Source organism: Varanus komodoensis, unplaced genomic scaffold (assembly GCF_004798865.1).
Source record: "Varanus komodoensis strain SLA01 unplaced genomic scaffold, ASM479886v1 scaffold45, whole genome shotgun sequence".
Lineage (NCBI taxonomy): Eukaryota > Metazoa > Chordata > Lepidosauria > Squamata > Varanidae > Varanus > Varanus komodoensis.
In genome coordinates this window covers 5,359,125-5,381,739 of record NW_025336011.1, presented here as the reverse complement: position 1 = coordinate 5,381,739, position 22,615 = coordinate 5,359,125, and the positions used below count along the sequence as shown (strand labels likewise).

Below are 22,615 nucleotides of genomic sequence, written 5' to 3'. Positions count from 1 at the left end.
ATGTGCACCAACTGTCTCTATTTTTTTCTTGTACCTTTCCCTGACATATCCCTGTCTTCATGTTTTGCTCCAGCAACATCTTGTTTAAATTATATTAAGGTGAGATGCTAAAGTTGTCATCCTTCAGAGCCTCAGAGCCTTTCAAAGTATAAATCTCTTGAGCTGCAGGGATTGATAGATATGTCTTGTCTATCAGTGCATGCTTGTGAACACCAGATTGCTTTCCATGTTACACCCTGTGACGGATGGGTATATTTCGAATTGTTGATAATGTATTAGCCTTGTTTGATTATTATAGAATGTGGTTATAGCAACAGGTGAGTGGAGCCATGCTAAATAGCACCACCTTCATTATCACACACACCAAATAGACCATCCCATTGGTCCAAACATCCTCAGGGAAGGTGTTGGTGAGGTTGGTGACCATCCAAGAAACCTGCTACCACTCACATGCTGCTGTCACAATTTTATACACTGGTTGAATTATGAACTTGAAGAGCATTTGTTCTTTTAGGTAAAAACACAGCAGAAAAACAAATACTGTCTGGGCTTTTAAGCCACTGGACTTCATGCAATATCAACATACAGGAACACACCACAGGCAGTCTCAAGCCTTTAGTAACCTGTACTAGTGGCAGGTTCAGTGTTGGAATCTGGCATTTCTTGCCCTTGGGCCCTTTCATGGCGGTGGTGCAGCACCTGGGTAATTTTAGTCTGCGAACTTCATGGCCTTACTAAACCCAGTTTTCAGAGAGTAACATAACAGGGCTGGTCTCAGGTGAAGGAAAAAAATGGCACCTCCTTTTACAGATATGAAGGATCCTGTAATTGAACAGTATCTCAGCACTGGTGATGGGACAGCATCCCCCATGCTTGAAAACAAAACAAAGGAGTAAAGGGCAGGCTCTGTCGTGCACACAGTTCTATCTTCCAGCACTTCACAGTCACTTGCTGCTTCACCCAGCCTAATGACAGAGACAGCTCTGGTAATAATTACGTTATTTACTGCAACATGTGGAAAGATAGCTTTGCTGCTTTTGCCCCTACCCTCCTGTTCTCATTCTCCTGAGCAGAATCCGGGATTTCTGCCTCAAGTCCTGTCCAGGGCCTACCAATTTGTTGAGGTGGGTGCCTAAAAGACACTAGCCAGTAAATATTTCCCTCAGTGCTTTGTAGCACTGTAGAACATTCTCCCTCTCTCGCTCTCTGTGTATGTGTTTGTGTTTGTGATTGTAATTGATTGTGATTGTGATTGCAGGGTCCCTTCCAACCTGAACCTAGCTGTGACTAATGGAGAAAAGGAAGGAGGCTATCAGACAGTGATCCTTATTTTGAAATCAGGAATATTTACAAACAAGCTGCTCTTTTCTTTTACTGTTATTCTTTACTTGTATTTAAGGTATGTTGTCTTCATTATCTTTTAAAACCTTGGTCTTTCTTGAAGGTCAGTTTTTTTCTTTGGCTGGAAAAGTGGGTTATAAATATAATGAATTAACAATCAGACTGTTCTGAAATGTAGCTGCAGATTTTGTAGGTTTAGGGTGCTTTCAGTATTTTTTTATACATGCTGATTTATTTGATAATATTGTAAGCCATTTTGGGCAAATTCCTACTCTGAAGGGAGGCCTAGGAATACTTTAAATAAAATTACAAATAAACGTCCCTCATTTTTTCTTTTCTTTCCACAAATATTGGAGAATAGGGTTGGCATTCTAATAACGTAACACAAGGAGAAGGTTAGGAAAAGTCATTCCGTTTTGACTGGTATTTTCCTAGCTTCCAGCGGGCCCTTTAACATCACTCAGGACGAACCCCTCCTCCTTAAGCAAACCCCCTCACCAACCAGGCGAGAGAGGGAGCGGGCCTATTTATAGAGCAAGGGGCCCGTCACGTGACGGCGAATGACGTCACTGAATGTTGTTGTTAGTGTTTGGTGGCGGCGGCGGAGGGCGAGCAAAACCAGCTGCAAAGATGGAGGAGAAGAGGAAAAGGAGGAGGTGGTTGTGGTTATGAAGGGCTGCCGTGGCAGGGACAGCCGGTTATAGTTTTCCTTTTTTTTCTTGGTGGTGGTGGTGGTGGTGGGGAGGAAGAAGAGCTACAACTGGGACAAGACGGGCCCAGTAATTGCAAGCTTTCCATCCTGCACGAACATCTTCAAGAAAAGCAGCAGCAGCAGGAACGCGCCATTTTCCCGAAATTCTGGCAGGTAAAAAAGGAGGGGAACGTGGATGGGTGAAGGTTGTCCTGCTGCAACCTCTTTTTCTTCCTCGTCTTCCCCTTTGCCGGCTTGCGCGTTGTAAGTTAGGCGGGCGCTGGCCGAAGGACGGCTCTGTGGAGCTGCAGAACAGCGAGCGGAGAAGTACGCGGCACGGAGAGAGCGAAGATCCACGGACGGAGCGCTGCAATCTTTAGGCAGGCGCTCGGGTCTGCGGTGCGGGAGTCCTCCAGGCGCGCGAAAGTTTTGCCCGAGGGAGCGACCGGAGCCCGACGGGAGGAGGCTGCGAATAGAGAGCCCCGGCGGGCTGGGGGTGAGTGTGGGGTGGTAAGGCTATAACGGCCCGCTGGCAGGGCAGTCGTGCCAAATGAGTGTGGCACTTGGTCCAGGGTGGAGTTGGGGTGTTGCTCGACTGGCCACTCCTGCCTCCGCCTCCCTCTCTGTCATTGAAAGCTGCGGCTTCGATGTGGTCGGGAGCATCGGGCGTGAAGCCGAGTCTGTCGCCTCACAAGCCGAACTTTTTAGCCCTTCATTCCAGAGAAATGGGTGGAAAACAAACTCCCGAGTTCTCATTCAGAACACAAATGAAGTGTGTGTATGCGCGCGCTTGTGTGTGTGTGGCGCGGGGGGGAGGTCTGTCGTCGTGTGCTCTACTTCACTATTTATATTTATATCTGGCCTTTTTTTTCCTGCAAGAAACTTAAGGCGGCTTACCTGGTCATGCTCCTCTTCACTTTATCCTCACAACAACCGTGTGAGGTAGGTTAACCAGGGAGTTACTGATTGACCCAGTTAATTTCGTTACTAAATGGGGACTAAAGCTCAAACACTCTAACCATTCTGCTACACTTCACTTTTTGAGGGGAACAATTTTGTGTCTGCTGTGTCCTCCTTCTGCACCCCTCTGCATATTCTCAATGCCTTGATGTGATGTGGGGTTTGCCTCCAGGTTTCAATGTCTTCATGTTGCTGTGTGTGTGAGTGGGGAATTTTACCCCCCAAAATCTGACTTCAGTTTCCAGAACAATTGCAAAGGAGAATTTACATCCCTGTCATTGAAGCTCATGGCATACTAATTTTTGCTTTAACTACAACCATTCCGTTTTTTTCTGGGGGGTGGAGGTTGCTGACATTTCTTGTCCACTTGTCGGCAGTAATAAGGATGTTGTGGTGTGGGGACTGAGCATGCAAATAAAAATGTGCTTATTGATGCATGGATTTTTGTTTGTATTACACAAGCAATGTTGAGGAGAGGTTCATGTGTCTGAATTGAGAATGTGTGTGTTTCATCCGGGCAAAGAACAAAGCAAAGATCTTCATAGTAGCATTTTCTTTTTTTAACAATGATAGTTGACATCATCTTTATGAAGCTTCTCTGAAATATGGAGTCTGGGTTCTAGTTTTATCTGTGGCATGCTTTGGGAAGAACACAGTAGGTGGAATTTGATGAATGGGGTAGAGACAGCTTTCAGAAGAGGAACTGTGTTTTTGCAGTAAGTCTCAGAAACTGCATATTTCCTGAACTGAGGAAATATGTGGGCATCAGTGTTTGATGCTGCATGGAGTACTAGCAGAATTAGGGGTGGAGCTGAAGGGCAAGGGCAGCACAAACTGAACAAGCATTCATAATTCCTGGACTTTTGGGTTTAGTGTTAGCCCTCTGATCAGTTTATTGTGCAAAAATGTACTTCTAGACAGATTAAAGGGTCAGATCATTGTGTTTTCCACATTATCCACTATATGTGGACTGGGTATTACCCTGCTGAAAAGCAACTTAACATGATTGGAATCTGTGCATGCATGACTGCCTGCAGAAACAGCTAGGCTTTTCCTAACCTTTCGAAAGGGACATTTGCAAGATTCAGTTAAATGATCTTCAGATTCATGCAGTTAAAGAGTTCTGAATACCACTTTGCTTATTATTTTTTGAACTGTAGAACTATATAACATCATGTATAGACTGTTCAGTTGTTTTCCATCTGTGCATGTTCTGGCTGCTTCCCGACACTCATTAAAAACTGTTTGTGTGTAAGGGAAATAGCATGGGAGTATTCCTGTTGAGAAGGACCAAGTCAGACTTAATTCCTAAGGTTTAATTCCTATTTGGCTTCATCCCATGTTGTTCTTTCAGATATTAGGGCTGTTTTGTTTGGATTGGAGCTGACAGGCATAAGTTATCCACACAGTGTAACAAAGGGATTCATGTGACTTGCTTCAGTCCTGTGCAGGCTGTCTCCACCTCTGGACTACCTCACTTGGAATCTGGTTTTAATGGTTGAAGTGCAACTTGACTGCCAAGATATGCTTCTGTGGAATTTTCACTCAGGTCAAATTGGTGAGAGATCTTTGTGGGTTGTGCATCTTCTTGGCTTTCTGTCCTAGTATGTAGTTTGCCTTTTTGCTTGAACTTCTGGAGCCCCCCTTGATCTGGTGCACTTGCTTGTTCTTTGTGGCACACAGTGGTCTAGATTGCATGAGTGTGTCTCTTTTGAAGATTGGTGTGAGTAACTTACCTTGCCCTTCATAGTTTGTATAGCAAGTAGGAGTATGAGTTATGCAGGAAGTACCTAGCTTATTTGCTTGGTGACCTTAGGCATCAGTATTTTTTAACCCCCCACCCCCACCCTCCGGCCATCTGTAATATGGAGAAAACAATACTGGCTGCACAAAGCTGTTGAACAGGATTACTGAGACAACGTATAAAGGGCTTTGAGACTTGAAACTAAATGGCCTTGCTTCATGTCTATGATTCGACAGTCCTGTGATCCTAGCCTATTGTTGTGTCTCCCATCCCCCACTACCTCACCCCATATATCTAACTCTTATGGTGGTCAAAATTGAGCTTGAAATCAGCCAAAACACAAGAAACCATTGTTTGATATCAAGCACTCCTGCCTACAGAGGGTGTGCACAGTTGCTAGGAGAAATGAAATTTACTTAAAACTCTTTCCTGGCACTCTTAATCCAGATTTCTAAAGTGGTTTGATTGGACCAAGAAGCAGATGAAAAACCATGTTTCTCTACATATATACCAGTGAAGACTGATGTTTACAGTACTGGTATTTAACCCCAGAAACTGTTTAAAACTTTCAGATCATGGCCTTGAACCTTGTCAGTAAGAGTGTCTCCAAAATATATATATAATGTCTTTGAATAACCACAATCAAAACACAGAAATTTGCTGAGCCACCTAATTTCACTTTGTCTATAGGCTTATTGGCTGTAGCTTATCAGTATTTTAGGCACTGGTCTTTCTGGGTCTTATCTGGAGATTCTGGGGAACAAACTCTGGACCTTCTGCATGCAAAGCATGTGTTCTTACCACAAAGTTAGGGATCTTTACCAGATTACCTGCATGCTTCCCCCATGCAAGGAGCTACAAGGTGTGCTCCCTTCCCTCATTCCTGATGGTTGGGTCAGAGTGAGGTGTACATTTTAGTATAAGATGTAGCACACTATTAACTATAAATAATAAATCCATGCAGTTTTGCCAGCCGAATTGTCCAGCTTAAAATCCACTTCTCATACAGGCTCAGACTTTCTGTTCTTCATTTGTTAGGGCAGAGTTCAAGAACCCTTGCCTTAAAAGACTTGAAACCATCATGCAGTTCAGCACTAGCCTTACAATTAGGCAAAATGGGGTAACTGCCTCAGACTGCAGATTCTTGGGGGCAACAGTGGCAGTAACACAATGGTTTCTTCTAGACCTCCTGTCTGTTCCCATTTGAGATGGAGCAGTCTGTGCCGCATAATCTATTCTGGAGCTCCTAAACTAGCTGGCTCTTTCAGATGTGGTGGTGAACATGATTCCTTTGCCAGGGTTGAAGTAAGATTGAGCAGCCATGGTGGGCCACTTCTGCACTTGTCCCCCCTGCTCCTCAGTCCATCTAGTACTACGTCTTAGGCTGCAAAATACGTTGTGTTGACCCTGATGCGGTTTAGTGCAGAGGGATAAAATTCGAAATTCCTTCACCCCATCCCAGTCCACCTGGCACCATGTCTGTACTTAGTGTTAAAGGTTTCAGGCAATCCACCAACCTAATTGGATTGAATGAGGATTGTAACAGACCATGATACGATTCTGTTGCTCCTAATAGAGGGAAAGTTGACATCAAATTTGGAGCTCACTGTCCCAATTTCATTCCAGTAGGTGAAAGTGGCAAGTGAGTTATAAATTCCCATTGCTCTTACTAGGAAAACATAAATCAGAGCTAAGCTGTAAAACTCTAAATTCCTGTGACAGAAGAAATAACTACTTCTGTCACATATTCCCTCCAGCTAAATTTGTCACTACCGTATTTTTTGCTCTATAAGACGCACCTGACCATAAGACACACCTAGTTTTTAGAGGAGGGATCCATGGAAAGCTTCCTGATAATCAAGGCACATTCCCCATCACTTCCCCATGGGCTTCATTAAAAGACGGGTTGCCATTTGAAAACACACAGCTCTCACCTGCGCTGGAGGAGGGGGGCAGAGCAGGGCACGCCGTGGTGCAGCCGGGCCGGCAGCGTGCCGGCGGTGGTCTTCCAGGTGGCGCAGCGGCAGCAGGTCTTCCTGGGCGGTGGGGGTGAGCAGTCCGTCTCTCCGTGCGGCCGGGGGGTTAAAGCCCGCGGCTCCTCCTCTTGCACACCGCTCCCCTTGAGCGGCACAGCTCTCACCTGCGCTGGGGTGGGGGTGGAGCAGGGCGCGCCGAGCGCATGCTGGCCAGGTGGTGCCACATGGTGCAGGCGGGCCGGCAGCATCCCGGGTGTCGGGCACACACACATTCACTCTGTAAGACGCACAGACATTTCCCCTTAGTTTTGAGGGGGAAAAAAGTGCGTCTTATAGAGCAAAAAGTACGGTAAGTTGCTGTTAGAGAGAATGCAGAGCTAAGCTGCACGTTACATCCAAACATGTACAGTGGTAGTTTGGCAGTTCCCTTTTCACCAATTAAAGTCCATTGTATGGAATAAAAGATGTGCTGTTACAGCAGCACCAACTACTCTTCTGTTTAGCCTAGGGTCACAGAAGTTTAAGCTTGGATGGCAAATACAGATTGCTTGGATTCTGTATTCTGGGGTGCCTCAGGAGGTTCAACCCTTTCTCCTGGGCACTGATGGTTTCCCAGCCTTTGTGCAGTTTTAGAATGCGGGGGGAGTTGAGATGCCTCTCTTAAGGCTTAGCCTTAATTATTACACTTTATAATAGTCACAATAGCTATTAGGAGAAAGAACTTTAAGCAAAAATATGCTGTTATTTTAGCCATGCCTGTTTTGCCTTTGGCTCCACCTAGCTCTTAAAACACTTTCTCCTGCCCAGACTTTTCTGAAATATAATTTAGCCCTTGAACTAAAAGGTGTTCACCATCCCTGATCTAGGCCAATGTTATCTGAGTTGTGGTGGCTGTCCAAGATCTCATGTCTTTTCCATCATGTGCTCCCTGATTTTCTTAATTGGAGATCCCAGGGCTTAAAACTGGGACCTTCTGCATGCAAAGGGCATCCAAAGGTTAATTTGTGGTCCCTCCCTCCTTTGTGAAAGGAGAATTGAGAAGAGCAGGAAATAGTTGGGAAAAAGAGCTTGGTCTTTTCCTTACCTATTAAATATTTGGAATTTAGCTTGTTACTGAACAGTTGCAAACCAGCATGGTGAGGGACCTTTTCAAGCAAAGAAGTGGGGAGGGTAAGTACATAACCCAAAATCTTCCGCTTTAGCTGTCCTTCCTCCCACTGCCACTTACTGCAGCATCCTCTTCCCTGCCACTGTCACCCCATCCAGCTGGGGTTCCTGACATGCATTGTCCATCACAGCATAAAGTGGCCGGGAAAATGATAGTCAAGGGAGGGGTTAATGATTTTGCACTCCTTTCAGGTTCCCTCCCTTTGCAGATGCTTGGTCTGGATTCCCAAACATGAAATACTGGCCTAATTTAAGTTTGTTAAAATGCATGTATGTGGAGATTTTTGATGTAATGATTTTAAAAATCAAATGTGTGACTAGCCACTTCCCATAGTGCATCATATTATAGTGCATCCTTTTTTGTTTGTTTCTAAAGTGCCTAACACTGTGCTTTTATGTAAGAAATAAAAGATCTGCTGAATTGCTATGGATTCTTTACATAGTTGTCACAATGTACAATTCCTTAAGTTTTGAGCCCCAAGAGGAACCCATCAGAATGCACATCAGTATGCAAAACCAAGCACACCTTTGATTTTATAGTTATCCCAGTGTTGAAAAAAAAGTGGTAGGCCATTGGGATTGTTCATTGGGAAGTTACAGTGTTCTTTGAATTCTTCAGTCCTTTGGATTGTATGCGGCAACTCCAAAACCCACGCTCATGACAGTGCTCCCTACTTCTTGGCCTAGTCAAAAGAAGAATGGCCCTTGCCATTGCTAGCAGGAGCTGGTCCTGACTTTTATCAGGAACCAGAGGTTGGAAAACTAGAGGCAAGAAGTCTGTTTAAAAGGCACTGCTGCTTAAATGTAATGCAAGAAATGCCATGCTTCTTAATTTTTAGTGTAAGACATAATCTACCCTTCTCCACTTTCTTGCTCCTTCCTTCCTTCTCTCCTCAGTGCCATCAGAGTGGGTGGCTACCCTATTACCTTCATCTGATGCCTTCTGGATCCTATAATTTCCTAAACTTATGGAATAGGCTCTCCAGAGAGATTTGCTTGGTACCAACATTATTCACTTTCCGGCACCAAGTGAAAACGTTTCTCTCTACCAGGCATTTTAACAACAGATGTTAACTTATTTAATGTTAATGGTATAGTTGTCCATCTAATTTGCTATATTTATTGTCTTAAATGGCCACTATGATATTGTCACTGTTTTATGTGATGTTTTTATTGTTTTTAAGAATTGTGTTTTGAGTACTGTTGTAAGCCACCTAGAGATCCCTATCTCTAAATAAACGATAAATAAATAAATTATAATGTGATAAATAAATAACTACAGTAGCCATCTTCCTTGCTGTTGATTTATTACGTAAGAGTTCTGCTGAATCAGACTAGGGTCCAACTAGTTTAGCATTGTGTTCACCACTTGGCCAACCACCTACCTGTGGGAAGCCCACAAGCAGGACACATCAGCAGGTTGTCCTCTCCAGCTCCTGCATCATACCCTGGTGTACTATTATCTCCTTTATTCTTAAAACCCCCAAACACTCCTTGATCCCTATCTCCTTAGTTTAATGTTTCCAGGGTAGGAAGCTTTAGGAACGAGGAAACCCTCATTTCTAGTGCGTGCTGTGGTGGCAAAGCCCTGTCTGGCCTGTACCACCTCAGACTGTGGCTGTGAATTCCACATGATTGAATATTTCTATATATAAAAACTCTCCTCGAACTTGGAAAACTGGAATGTTGGAAAGTAGACTAGTCTTGAGTGTGTCTGTGCTACATGCTAACTTTCCATCCGCAGCATGAAGTGATAGAACTCAGACTTGGATTTATTGTTTCCAATGAAAATTAGACTTCAGCCTTGCGTGGTTCTTCAAGGGTTAATTCCTAGTCCCTCCCCTCTCCCTCTGTTCTTTACATGTTGTTATTAGGTGATCTCATCAAATTTTATGGCTTTCCGCACCTTATATATGCTGATGATACTGAACCATATATCCCTGACTTCATTCGTTCATTCAGTCTTGCATCCTTGCCTGCCTGCCTGCCTGCCTCCTCATATCTTTACTTAATTACCATCTCAGTCTTAGCATATGTCCAGCTTTGATTTATGGCAACAGATTTAGCCTTGATGTATTGATTATGGTGTTTAACAACTGTTCATCTTTCTTCCCAAGCATTCCTATTCTAAACTGCTCTATATTCACTCTATCAACAAGATGCAGAATTTTGGCTTTAGCTATGATAGCTTTCCTTTCCTATCCATCTTCATCTTCAGTCTTCTTGCTCACCTGTCTATGATGTTGCAAAAACCTGACCGTTCCTTTTAATCTTTCTTCATCCTTTGGACCTTCTCACATTGCTTTCTGCAACCTGATTTCTCTCCAGCTTTTTCTTGTTACACTTTGGACCTATGATGCATGGCGTGTGTGGGGGTAGACGTCCAGAATATGGCTTACATGATCTACAGTTGTGCAGCATTCTTGATCTTTTCTAAACATCTGAACAGACCATGTGTTGTCCCTTTTCAAATTCCTGTGCTGAAGTCTCATCCTGGTCTGTACAGCATAAAACACTTATTCTCAGCTTCAAAGTGTTCTACAGCCTTGACCCCATTCTATCTTTATGCTCTTATCTACTGATACCTCCCTGCCAGTGACCTTCGTTCCTCCAATTCTACTATTTCCTGCTGCCCAAAAGTCTGCATTATACTGTTACTTACATATTTTCTGGCCTAACTGAAAAACAAAGCATGCAATTAACTTAACTTGCCAAATTTAATTTTAAGAATGTTAACGTGCAATGACTATGTTGAATATCTTTCTCTGTGTGTGTTTTTTAAAACATTTTTATAAAAACAGGTGTGGAAGCTGAACAGAGGTTCAGACCTGAAACTGCCAATACTGCCTATCTTGAAATGTCCTTATGAACTTTGATTGCGATATCTCAGCCTGCAAAGTACATAACACTTTACAATGCATTTTGCACCTTTCCTCTTTCCCCTTGAAACCCAAAGTGGGAGCAGAGCTGGTGTTTAGACTTAAATGTAGAATTGTGTCCATTAAATTCCCACCATCTCAGTGTTCAGTGAGAGGTTTCATGTTACAAATGTTCCAACAAATGAAATGGCAAATGGTTGTGTTAAACCTAAGACCTCACTTTGCTTGGTGACTGAGTAAAGATAAAATTTCTAATGGCAAATTCAGGACTGGTAAATCAGGGCATTGAAGAGGCATCACTGACTCCAGGTTTTCAAAAAAATTAGTAAGAAAGTTGAATTTGTGTTTGAACATGAAATGTAGGATTGTGTCCTAAAAATGCACTTTGGTAAACTTTTGTTTCCAAATTACTAGTGGTGCAGGAATATATACTGAAGGTATCGGCAAACAGAAAGGGTAAAGTACATTTTTGCAGAGGGGCAACCTTGCCTTACATGTCAGTTTTTTGAAAGAGAAATAACATTTTTTAATTATGTTTGTTTTTTTCAGCACTTAGATACACTACTCATCTAGTCTAGCCCTCTGGACAGTTTGCAAAATATAAACTAAAGATTTAAAGATTTTAACATTTTAAGTGCTACAATCTAAATATCAAAGAAGATAAAATCCTACTGTAATGCAAAGTAAATAGACGATTAAAAACAGCTAACAACATTAAAACATAGGAGAAGATTAAACAATCTATAAAAGCTCTTAAACAATATTAACATAACTTGTGAACGCTCATATAATGTGTGAGAGAATAAAAAGATCTTCAGACTTTAGGATCACAGTGTAGTTTCAGGTAAGCCTCTCTGGAGAAGTCATTCTTCAGTTGGGGCACCATCACTAAAAAGGCCCTTTTTAATGGTAACCATCTATCAATTTGCACTAGCTGGAATGCCTTGAGAAGCACCTCTAAAAGTGACTGTAGGATCTAGATAGGTAACTATGGAAGAAAGTGATCCTTCTGGTAGCTTGGTCCCAAGCTGTGTAGTTTTACAAGCCAAAACTAGCACTTGAATTGGGCTTGAGAAGGGACTGGCATTCAGCACATTTGAAGAAATATAGACATTATATGATCCAAACAGCTGGTATCAATCATTTTGCCATGTTTTGCCACTGAATGAAATTTCTGGACTGTTTAGAAATGATAACTGCATGCATGATGCATTGCAGTAATCCAAACTGATGGGTATCAGAGCATGGATAATTGTATCCTTGTCCAGATAGGATAGCTGTTAGTGTATCAGACCAAACTGATAAGTTGGTAAGGGCTATCTCTGTCTCTGCCTCTGACACTTAGGGGATTTGTGGCGGAGAAGCTATAACACACATGTAATAGTCAGTTGATTAATCAACTTGTGGTCTCTTGGAAAAATGGGGTATGATGGAACAGGGTTTGTCAGATAGTGGGGTGATTCCAGTGCTGAGCAGGTGCAAGGGGAAGAGGGGTGTAAAGAGAGCAGTGAGAAGAGCTTTGTAGGGTAGTACAACTCTTGTTTCTTTCTCAAGCAGTGTGTTCAAACCTGATGTTTATCAGGACAACAACTGACTGATCCCCTGTGATCTCCATAACCTTTCTTTTGCAGAACAGCTTGAGCAAGACCAGTTGGCTCCTTCTGTAATGGGATAGTTTTACTGATGTGTCATTTTTTATTTCCCTAGGATTTCCCTAGAAGGACTTGCCTCTTTTGCCACAAGGGATGTCCCAACAGTGTTGGCAGAACAGCATCTAAGCATCTCCGCTGTCAGCCCCTGCTCCTTACCTGAACATCACCAGAGATCTAACTCTCCAAGCAGCTGCCGCCGCCTTCTTCCTGATTATTCATCAGGCAGCCACCTACCAAGAAGGACAACATGAACTCTAAGAATGAGTCAGGTAGGTGAGGCAAGGGATGATGGAAGGAGCAGGGGGCCAGTGGTGCTACTGCTTTCTTGGCTTTGGTCAAGTTGCTTTGGGGAGAGATATGGAACTTGCTTTGGTGGGCTTATGTAATTGTCCATTGGATGTCACTTAGGGTGGCTGGTGAAAGTGTGGAAGCTTCAGCCTCTAGTAGAAAGGGTTTCTTTGCTGGATATTTCTGAGAAATGTTAAAATAGATGGAACAGCTGTGCCCACTATCTTTCTGTCAGCTCATGGGCGATCTAAATTTGAGGGGTGCGGGGGTGAGCCCATCTTTTTGCCAGCCCCTCAGGTGCTTGCAGTGTCCACTTTCTTGCCCATTCTCTCAATTATCCCCATTCTCCCAATGGAGAAGCAGGCCCATCTCAGCCCCTGTCTGCACCCACCTACTTCCATGGTATCAGCTGAAACAGTTTTTCACTGAATTTGTTGCCCATGGGCAGTAGGAGTTATTCAACTCCAGGTCAGCCTCCCTGTGAAAATGTGTGATACCTCAAGGCCTTATTAAGAAAGAATGGTGCACTTATCTTGCAGCTGACAGGAGCACCTGACATCCACATGTAACATCTCCAACCCTCCAGGACTCTCCATTAATACCCAGTTGTCTGCTCCTGTCCATGGCCACTGAGTATCTGATAATATAAGAAGCCTGCCATTTAAATTGCCCACAGCATCCCAATGCAGTGATGCTTTGCAGCTGGTGCAGACCATCACACTACCATTCCCTCCTAGGAACCTCCTAGAGATGTTTGTTCCCTGCTGGTTCTTTTTTCAACTGTTCTAATAGCCCTGTGTCAGCTTTCCCTCTTTATTTGTCTTGGAACCAGATCTGTGTTAGGGCATTGGGACAAAAGCTGGAGGATACTTTCGAGTAATTGTTAAATTTTATATTCTTGAAAATGGGGAATCCGCTTTGGTGTGTGTTTTTGTGTCACAGCATGCTGGTGCTAACCTGAAACTGCATGTGCCTTTGGATAGTCTAAGTCTGTCACCCCTTCCTACATTCATTTTAAGACTGACTGGTGCAGATTTAACACCAAGCTAGCCATTTCACTCAGCTCTTTTGCATAATTTCCAGTTTGATTAAGAGTTCTGTAGAACTCCAAATCTTGTGTACTATTTTGTGGCATTTTGCCATAGGTTTGCCACCACTGGCCTAGGAGCTTCCTTCATGAAAATGCAGAAGAATGACTTTGGATAGCTTCTCCACCTCCTCTGAGGCATCCCTTTCAATAAAAGCTGGGTTGCCCAGCAATTTCTGACTGTACTACTTTTCCCCAAGGAAGAATATATGTCATTAATTCCCATAAGGAAGACAATAAAAACATGTATCCTGGATTCCTGTTAGGATTTGAGCTAACCTTTCTCTGTGATGATTTCAATACATGGAGTGCGGAACAGGTGTTGCTTTTATTTTGCCCCATGGAACTCAGTGGGAGCCACTGAGGACTGAATCAACTCTTTTCTGCATGCCTCCATCCTTTGTTCTGTTTCCTAGCATAGGTTTCTGTGCCTGCTTTTTCAAACTAGCAGTTTATTTCATGTCAGGTACTTCACTTCTGAATCTCTGAAATTCCACTTCAGTGAGAGGTAACTTGTGGTTGTTCTTTCTGATTTGTTTAAAAAAAAATACTCTATATCCAGTAACCATGTAATCAATCAATTAATTATTAACTTTTATATACCAACTTTTTGCTAAAATGATATTTTTTGGATTGTCCCTGACACAAAGGAACTTCTAGTTCTGAAATGTGTTGGCTTCAGTATAAATTTTGTTTTGGCACGTCTGAGAATAAGGTTTTGTTTTTTTGCATTCTGTCCTGTTTTATTGCTTCACTTCTCATTTTTGGGAACAACTTAAAGCCATAACATCTTAAGAAGAAAAATAACATTAAAACCATAAATCATGAAAAGAACTATATAATTTAAAAAGCTATCTTAAAAAATAAGCAAGAAAGGCTGAGTAATTCTGCCTTTCAAATGACTACTCTGTTCAACTATTTCTGTCTTGAAGGGTAGAATGGTACACTCTACCCTTGAACTATTCTCAGTAAATAAAACAATAAACAAGTAATGTTGTTCTAGGAACAATTTTATAGCAATCTCTTCCTGGCTAAGTAAATCATATAGTACTAGGGACAGAACTGTGTGAACTGTTAGTGTGAACACATCCTCAGCCAATTCTAGAGTATGACAAAATGCTGGGAACAAAGCAAGTCAAAGAGAAATGATGTCGCAAAGTGCCCAGTACATCTGTTTGAGACATGTCCAAGGAGAAACACTACAGATTACACTTCCAAAAAAGAAACCACAGCCTTGAATTTAGAGCAGCTAAGCAGGACTGTCAAAGACAGGACGTTTTGGAGGGCTTTAATTTATAGGGTTGCCATAAGATGGAGAACACTTGATGGTATATAACAACGTCCCCAGTAGTATTGTATCTACCAATTTTTTCCTGTCTAGAATTGCATCTCTCATTTGATACTTGCATTAAACATAACAGTGTTATACCAGTGCTCTGATACTCTGTGCATGTATTGTCTATTATTATTTCATGCACAGGAGAACCCATCTCTCATCTCTTTTCAAAGACTGGCAAAAGATGTTCTTTTTACATAAGTTTTGTTACATACATACATATATATATTAATAATAGTGATCTAGGCATTTTGTTTAAACACTTCAAAATTGAACAACACAATAAAACCATAAAAGACCATGCAGCAGATAAACTAAGCTGTCAGAATCAGTCATTTCGTCTTTGGATTATTAAAAAGGCTGAGGGGTTGGTGCAGCAAGTTAGGCAGAGTTAGGAAGCTGTCTCAGGTAGTGCTTGTCAGGGGCAGCAAGTGACAAAGAGGTGTTGCAAGACAGAGCAGCTTGCACTGAACCCCCTAAAGTTGTAAGAGGTCTGCCGAATGAGATCTAAGGTCTATGTAGTCCAGTGTTCTAATTCCAATACTGGCCAAACAGATACCCATGATCTATTATTGCATACTGTATATGCAATAATAGACCAGTAATGGTGTTGAGAGGTTTACTGGAGGTAATATAGAGCCATAAGGACTAGTAGCCATTGATTTCCTCAAAAAAGTTAATTGTAGAGTAAGAAAAGGTGTGAAAAGCAGCAACCAAAACAATCAGGTGACAGAGGAAAGATTACAACATTTGGAACAATTTAACTTAGAAAAATGTGAGCAGAGGGAGACATGGCAGAGGCATACAAAACTGTCCATTGTGCAAAGAAAGTGGACACTCACATTCCCCAGTGTTTAGGGTCATAATCCAGTGAAGCTGAATTGTGATGTGGGGTTCAGGACAAATAAATGCAACTAAGAACATAAGACGTGCTTGCTGGATCAGATCAAGGGTTCTTCTAGCCCAGGGGTTGGCAACCCGCAGTTCCGGAGCCGCATGTGGCTCTTGAATCCCTCTGCTGTGGCTCCGTTGCTCGAAACGCGCACCGGCACAGTTGCTGTTCTGCGACCGGGGCTCTGAGTTACAAAATACCAATAGGTGATGATGAGGCATCCACTCAGGAAGGCTGCAGGTTAAGTAAATTGCTACATTCCTCTGTTATTGTGCAGGGAAAGAGTGGAACAAGCTTCCTGCAGGCTCTCCTGTTACTCAAACCCTGTTGAAAGGATTCTCTTTGTCCCAATGTAATCTCATTCATCTGAATGTTAAAAGCTGTGCTTGGGACCTGTCACAGTTCATATCACTTGACTGTTTATCTGCTAATCAGTCACTAAACACACCTATAACTGCGACTTCCCCTGGTAGGCCAACCATGGATAAATCGAAGAAAAGAAAAGTTTCTGAAGAAAACCAAACGTTTAATGATACGTGGGTAGATTCATTCGCTTTTACTGCTGACGAACTTAAGCGGTTTGCTGTTTAATGCAGGCAGCCCTTTAGCACTGACTTTGACTCTGCAGAAAGCTGTTCTCCTATTCAAAATATATGAAAGGAGTCCTACTAGTTTATAAGATTAAAAATAACAGTTTGTAGTGACTGAACAAGAGCTGCAGCTAAATCATAACGAAGATATACATAGCATTAAGGTAAAAAACAATATATGCAGTGTTATCTTCATTTTAGATGTCAAAAGGGTTTTGCGGCTCCTGGTGTTTTCTTTTGTGTGGGAAATGGGTCCAGATGGCTCTTTGAGTGTTAAAGGTTGCCGACCCCTGTTCTAGCCGAACATTCTCTTCACACAGAGGTCAACCAGCTGTTCAGAGGAAACCCAAAGGCAGTGGATAAGACAACAATGTCTTATCCATGTTCTCCAGCAACTGGTATACAAAGGCATACTGCCACTGATATTGGAGGTAGCATAGAGCCATCAGGGCTAATAGCCACCCACAGTCTTCTCCTTCATGAGTTTGTCCAGTCCTCTTCTAAAGTTGGTGACCCTTGCTACATTTTATGGAAGTGAATTCTTTTGTTTAACAATGTTCTGTGTGAAGAATGGTTTCCTTTCACCTGTTCTGCATCTCCCATTCAACAGCTTCATGGGATGATCCTCCCTATCCACTTCGCACTATGTATAATTTTGTATCTTCTCTCATGACTCCCCATAGTTGCCTTTTTTCTAAACTAAAGAATGCTAAATTTTGTAATTCTCTTCATAAGGGAGTAGTTCAGTTCCTAAATCATTTTTGTCCATTTCTGTTCTTTTTCCAGCTCTAAAAATTCTTTTTTTTTTAAAGTGCAGTGATCAGAACTGTACACAGCATTCCAGTTGTGGTTGCACTATAAATTTGTATAAGGAGAATATGATCTTGGCAGTTTTATTTCCCTTTCCTTCCCTACTTATGTCTAACATGGAATTTGCCTTTTTCACAGCCACTGCACACTGGGTCAACATTTTCATCGAACTGTCTACCACAATCCCAAGATCTCTTTCCTGATCAATCACCACTATCTCAGTGCCCATCAGCTTATGTGCAGAATTGAGTTATTTTGCCCTAACATTCAGCACTTTACTCTTACTTACATCGAACTTAGTTTGCCATTTTAATGTCTGTTCTCCCAGTTTGGAGAGATCCTTTTGGGGTTCCTTGTAATCCCTTTCTGTTGTAACTAGCCTAAAGAATTTGATGTTGTTAACAAACTTTGTCTCCTCTGTCCTAATTCTGGTTAATTTATGAACAAATTGAAACACCTGCGTTCCAATACAGCTTCCTGTGAGATGCCACTGCTTACATCCTCCTATTGGGTGAATTTACCATTTATTCCTGCACTATGATTTCTGTTCTTTAGTTAGTTACTGATCCATTAGAAGACCACTGTTCTTGTTCTGTGTCTGCTAAGTTTGCCTGGGAGTCTGTGCATAATGGGGTCCTCTCCATACCATATGAGCCAACCTCTTCTTTGCCCTACCCCATTAGGTATTGACCAAGCATGAGTACTACCTGCTGGGAGAATAGGAAATACTTCTCAGTTCTGCTTGAGGAGAATTGCCCAGGGTGAGGAATGTACTTAAATTGCATATTTTATTTACAAATAAACTTCCTGAGAGATGGAGGGCAAGTGTTACCTCAGAAAGTAAAGTGAACCTTTATTCAGAAGAGAAGACAAGGCTGCTACTTCTGAAGATGTGTAAATGATATGCAAAACACATCAGATGTAAAAAAGATTGAAGTGTCTTTGCAATTAAATAAAACTATTTTCTTTAGCACCTTTTGAGGTTTGCTTGTTGTGTGTGTTAATTTTTGACATAATTGATTTAAATCCTAAACATGTTATATACTGGTGATTTCTGAACTAGTTGCAGCAAGCCACAGTAGAGAGCTTAGGAATGCTTGGAAAATGTACAGTAGTCTATAGCAGCATCACAGAACTTTCCTGTGTTAAGGATTACTGGATAAGAGTTTGAAAATGAAATGGCGAGTGTCACAATGCAGCCATATTTAGAATACTGTATACAGCAGCCTCCCCCAGCCTGATGTCTTGCAGATGTTAGACTACTACTCCCATCATTCCCAGTCAGCATAGCTGTGGTAACTGAGAATGAGGGGAACTACAGCCTAACATGTCTGGAGGATACTAGGCTGGGAAAGGCTGCTGCAAATCCTTCTGGTTTAATTACCTTTAAAAGGACACACGTGTAAAGGCAGTCATTCATTAATTTCTTCTAATCGTGGTAGTTCAATGGAACTTTCATGGTCAGAGAGAGATGTGCTTCTGGAGTACCAAATCCTGGGAATAAACTGCAGGGAAGGTCTGTTGTCATCATACCTTGTTTTTAGCTTCTAAATGATGCTTGGCTAGCCACTCTGGAAGCAGAATAGTCCAATAAGAGCATAAGAAAGATCACGCTGGATCTTTTTGTCTGTCTGGGTCAACATTCTGTTCATAAAGAATGATAGCCTTGGTAGCCCTATCATCCATGAATGTGTCGATTTGATTTATTTCCACTTTTTTCTTATCACAAACTCAAAGTGGCTTACACCCTCCTGTTCTCAGTCTTATCCCCACAACAACAACCCAGTTACATAGGTTGGGATGCAAGTCTGTGACTGGCCCAAAGTCACCCAGTTGGATCCATGCTGAATCCCCTTTTAAAGCCATGCAACTGGGATAGCCACATTCAAGGTCAGTATGGACAGTTGGATGCAAATACAGGGGCACTTTCAGGTATTGGGTAACTGGGTACTGCAGGATCTAGGTGAGCATTCAGTAAGTTGGGCATGGCTTTGACAATAACCTGATGAACAGAGGGGTGGACAGGTTGCAGCCCTGCAAGTGTTTTGTCTGCGATTCCCATAATTGCTCACTGTTGGCTATATTGAATTGGTCTGATGGGAGTTGCAGGCCAAAACATTTGGAGGGCCACAAGTTACCTATCTTTGCACAGAGCAAGTATTTTGTATCAGTAATTTCAATTTATTGTTGTAAGCCGCCCCGAGGCTTCGGCGAATGGGGCGGCATAAAAATGTTTTAATAATAATAATAATAATAATAATAATAATAATAATAATAATACTTGTTAACATGTATTGAAAGCCTTAGCTCAAATTTGTTCATTGAGGTACTGCTTGCCTATTAAGTGCATACTTTGTTGTCTGAGATTAAGGTTAAAAAGCATTACTTTACATCTGTATCTGGCAGCTGCATCTTTTTTTTTTTTTTTTTTTGCATGTTTAGAATAAGTGCAGGGGGGTAATTTAGGTCTTTGGGTCCCCCCTATCTGTCAAGCCTAGGTCTCATACAGATCAGAGCTGCATCTACTCTAGGGTAAAAAAAGAAAAAGGAAAAAAAGTAGCTTCAAGGTACAGATTTAAATAGTGTCTGTTGTATCCCAGAACAGTTATTGAAGTATTGGAACAGTTTTCTTGCCTCGAGGCCCTGGTCAACTAAGTTTTCCAGGGTTGGCTTTGAATATCTCTGGCTTGGGCTGGGCTTTTAGGCTAGTGCTTCATTCTCCATTGTAAGCTGCCCTTCAACTGTGTAGGCTGAACTGGAAAGGGTCCTCCAGCAGGAAGGAATGTATTAAGAGTTGGGGAAAAGCTTAAAAAAAACAAACCTCAGTACCAAAACTGGGAAAGGTCTACTCAAAATTTCCTTTGGAGGCAATGAACTTGATCAGTGCAACTCTTTGGGAACCAGTATTCTGGCTATGTACATGTTGAAGTGAGTTTATAGTCCTTATGGAAGAAAGTTCTGGGAAATCCTAATATACTTTCTACATACTGTTCAAAGCCAACATGGTTTTGGAGGCTGCTTGCCTCCCAAAGGCTATGAGGTGTGTTGCTAGACCTCACAGGAGTAGCAACAAGGTTCCTTCATTCCAGAGTTCTCAGTCACTCAGCCATTATGGAAAACTTGCCAAAGTGATAGAACTTGCCTGCCTTGGCCTGATTGACTTGAGCATTATATAATGTTTTCTGGGTCATTTCAAGCTTTGTTCACTGATACTATGCCAATGAGTCAAGACTGCTTTCAGCTCATGTTTGCATATTCCTGTTTATCTTGCTTTTGATTTCCACATTAATGGTACAGGACGATGGAATGTGCGTGATCCTTAATATGTAAAATGCATTTTTAATAAAACCTTTATTTGAATAATGTGTTTTAGCTTTCATAAGGCAGGCTTCTAGTTTACACAAAAGGCATAAGTCATTTTATTGGTTATCCATACAGCATTTCATTCAAGGGGTCTCTCATTTAACAGATTTCCATGGGGACTTTTTCAGAGCTGAAGTATAAAAAGCTGCTTGGGTAGCTATTTTTCTGTCTTCAAAATGTGAAGAGGTTTCTTTTGGTTACATGAATGTAAAGCTGTGATTAAAGTATATGACTAAAATTGGAAAGACCCAGAGTCAAATCCTTCTTTAACAAGAAAGTTCAATGGACATTCTTGTGCCTGTGAGTGCCTCTTGGCCTAACCTACCAAGAGACAGTATTGTGAGGATAAAACGGGGAGAGGACTGGGACTATGGAGGTCATCTTATTGAAGGAAAAACATGACTATAATGTAATCACACTTAGTGATCGGGTCAACACACCTTGTAGGTGCCTAGACGTTTTCACTGATGCTGCCGTTCATGTTCTGGAGCTGGGCCCTAGCTCAGTTTAATGCTGCAAGCCTAGTTCCAAGTTTTAAAGCTTTGTAACCACCTTGTTTTCCCCCTTCCTGTTTGTTTGACATGTGGCAGAATTGCTGTGTCTTGGCTTTCCATTTGTATCAGTTTGCTTAATATCTGTATTAAAAAGCTATCAACAAATGCAAGAGAGGTGCAAGATGGCAGTTTAATAGTTGTCATAGCAACACCATATTTCAGCCCCAGCCAAAAGCAAGCCCCTTTTTCTACATTGTGAAAGCTGCCTTAGCTGGAAAGCTGCCACTTTTGTTGCTACTGAGCCCCGCGGATTGAACTGGCACGTCTAGATATCTTCAGGTGAAATGAGGATTCTTCCCCCCACTTTTCTTCAGATCTTCTTTCTCATGGCGTTTTTCTGTTATGTAACAAGCAAGGGGGTGCCCAGCATCAGCAGTTTTTGCTGGCATTAAAAGTATTGTGTTTACCTCTCCTTTTCTGCTGTTGAAAAAGAAACTGTGGCTATGAACAGGCTGAAACTGCAAACCCCCTGGCCCTGCCTATTTAAATGTGATGGGAATGTTTTCTGCAGGCATGCACAGGCTACTGGTACAAACTGGATCTGTATCTAACAGTAGGACTTAATTAGCATTGAGGGAGGCTTACCAGAAACTCTTGCTGCTGGTAGAAATGTCAATATTATACTGTAGTGCTTTTCCCACTCCCCATATTTAGATTGTGTTTAGTTTTATTTTCGCAAAAACCCTATAAGGAAATCCACTATTATCATCATCTCCACATTAAGGACTGAGCAGGTGTTAAAAGATAAGAGTATGGTTGAGCCAAGGTCTGAATTAAGGGTATCAAGTCCCTAGCTTCTCCACTTAAGCTACATCAGATCCCTAACAGAGTGCCTCTGACCATATGCAGAGTACATTTCTCTCACAAATGGGGTGGGAATATAGCTGAGTGAGCTGCATGCTTTTTAAAAAATTACATTTACATCTTGCCTTTTCTCCAGGGAGCCCAATGGGGCATGCATGATTCTTTTCTCTATGTTATCCTCATGACAACCCTGTAAGGTTAAAGTTGAGAATCAGTGACTGGTGCAAAGTTGCCCCGCAGAGAAAGTCTCAGATTTAGTCCCTGTTGTCTCCAATTAAAAGAATTGGGTTACAAGTAACAGAAGAAATCCAAGAAAGCTACTGCTGGACAGAATGGACAGTCCTGCATTTATTGTGCACTGGTATAAGACCTCTGCCTATGTTCCCATACAGCACAGCCCATGATCACAAACCTGCGACTAAAGGATAGGTCTTCCAATTCAGAAGGTGTGCAGCCAAAGGAATTTAGTTTGTCACTGCTT

The 22,615-nt window shown here is 42.0% G+C and overlaps 1 long non-coding RNA gene across 1 annotated transcript; it reads left to right on the top strand.

Moving 5' to 3' along the window:
* The first annotated feature begins 1,931 nt into the window (after positions 1–1,931).
* Positions 1,932–18,386, top strand: LOC123030548. Its single transcript, XR_006416123.1, has 3 exons — positions 1,932–2,206; positions 12,466–12,679; positions 17,552–18,386. It is a non-coding gene; the product is annotated as an uncharacterized LOC123030548 (long non-coding RNA).
* Positions 18,387–22,615: the final 4,229 nt, after the last annotated feature.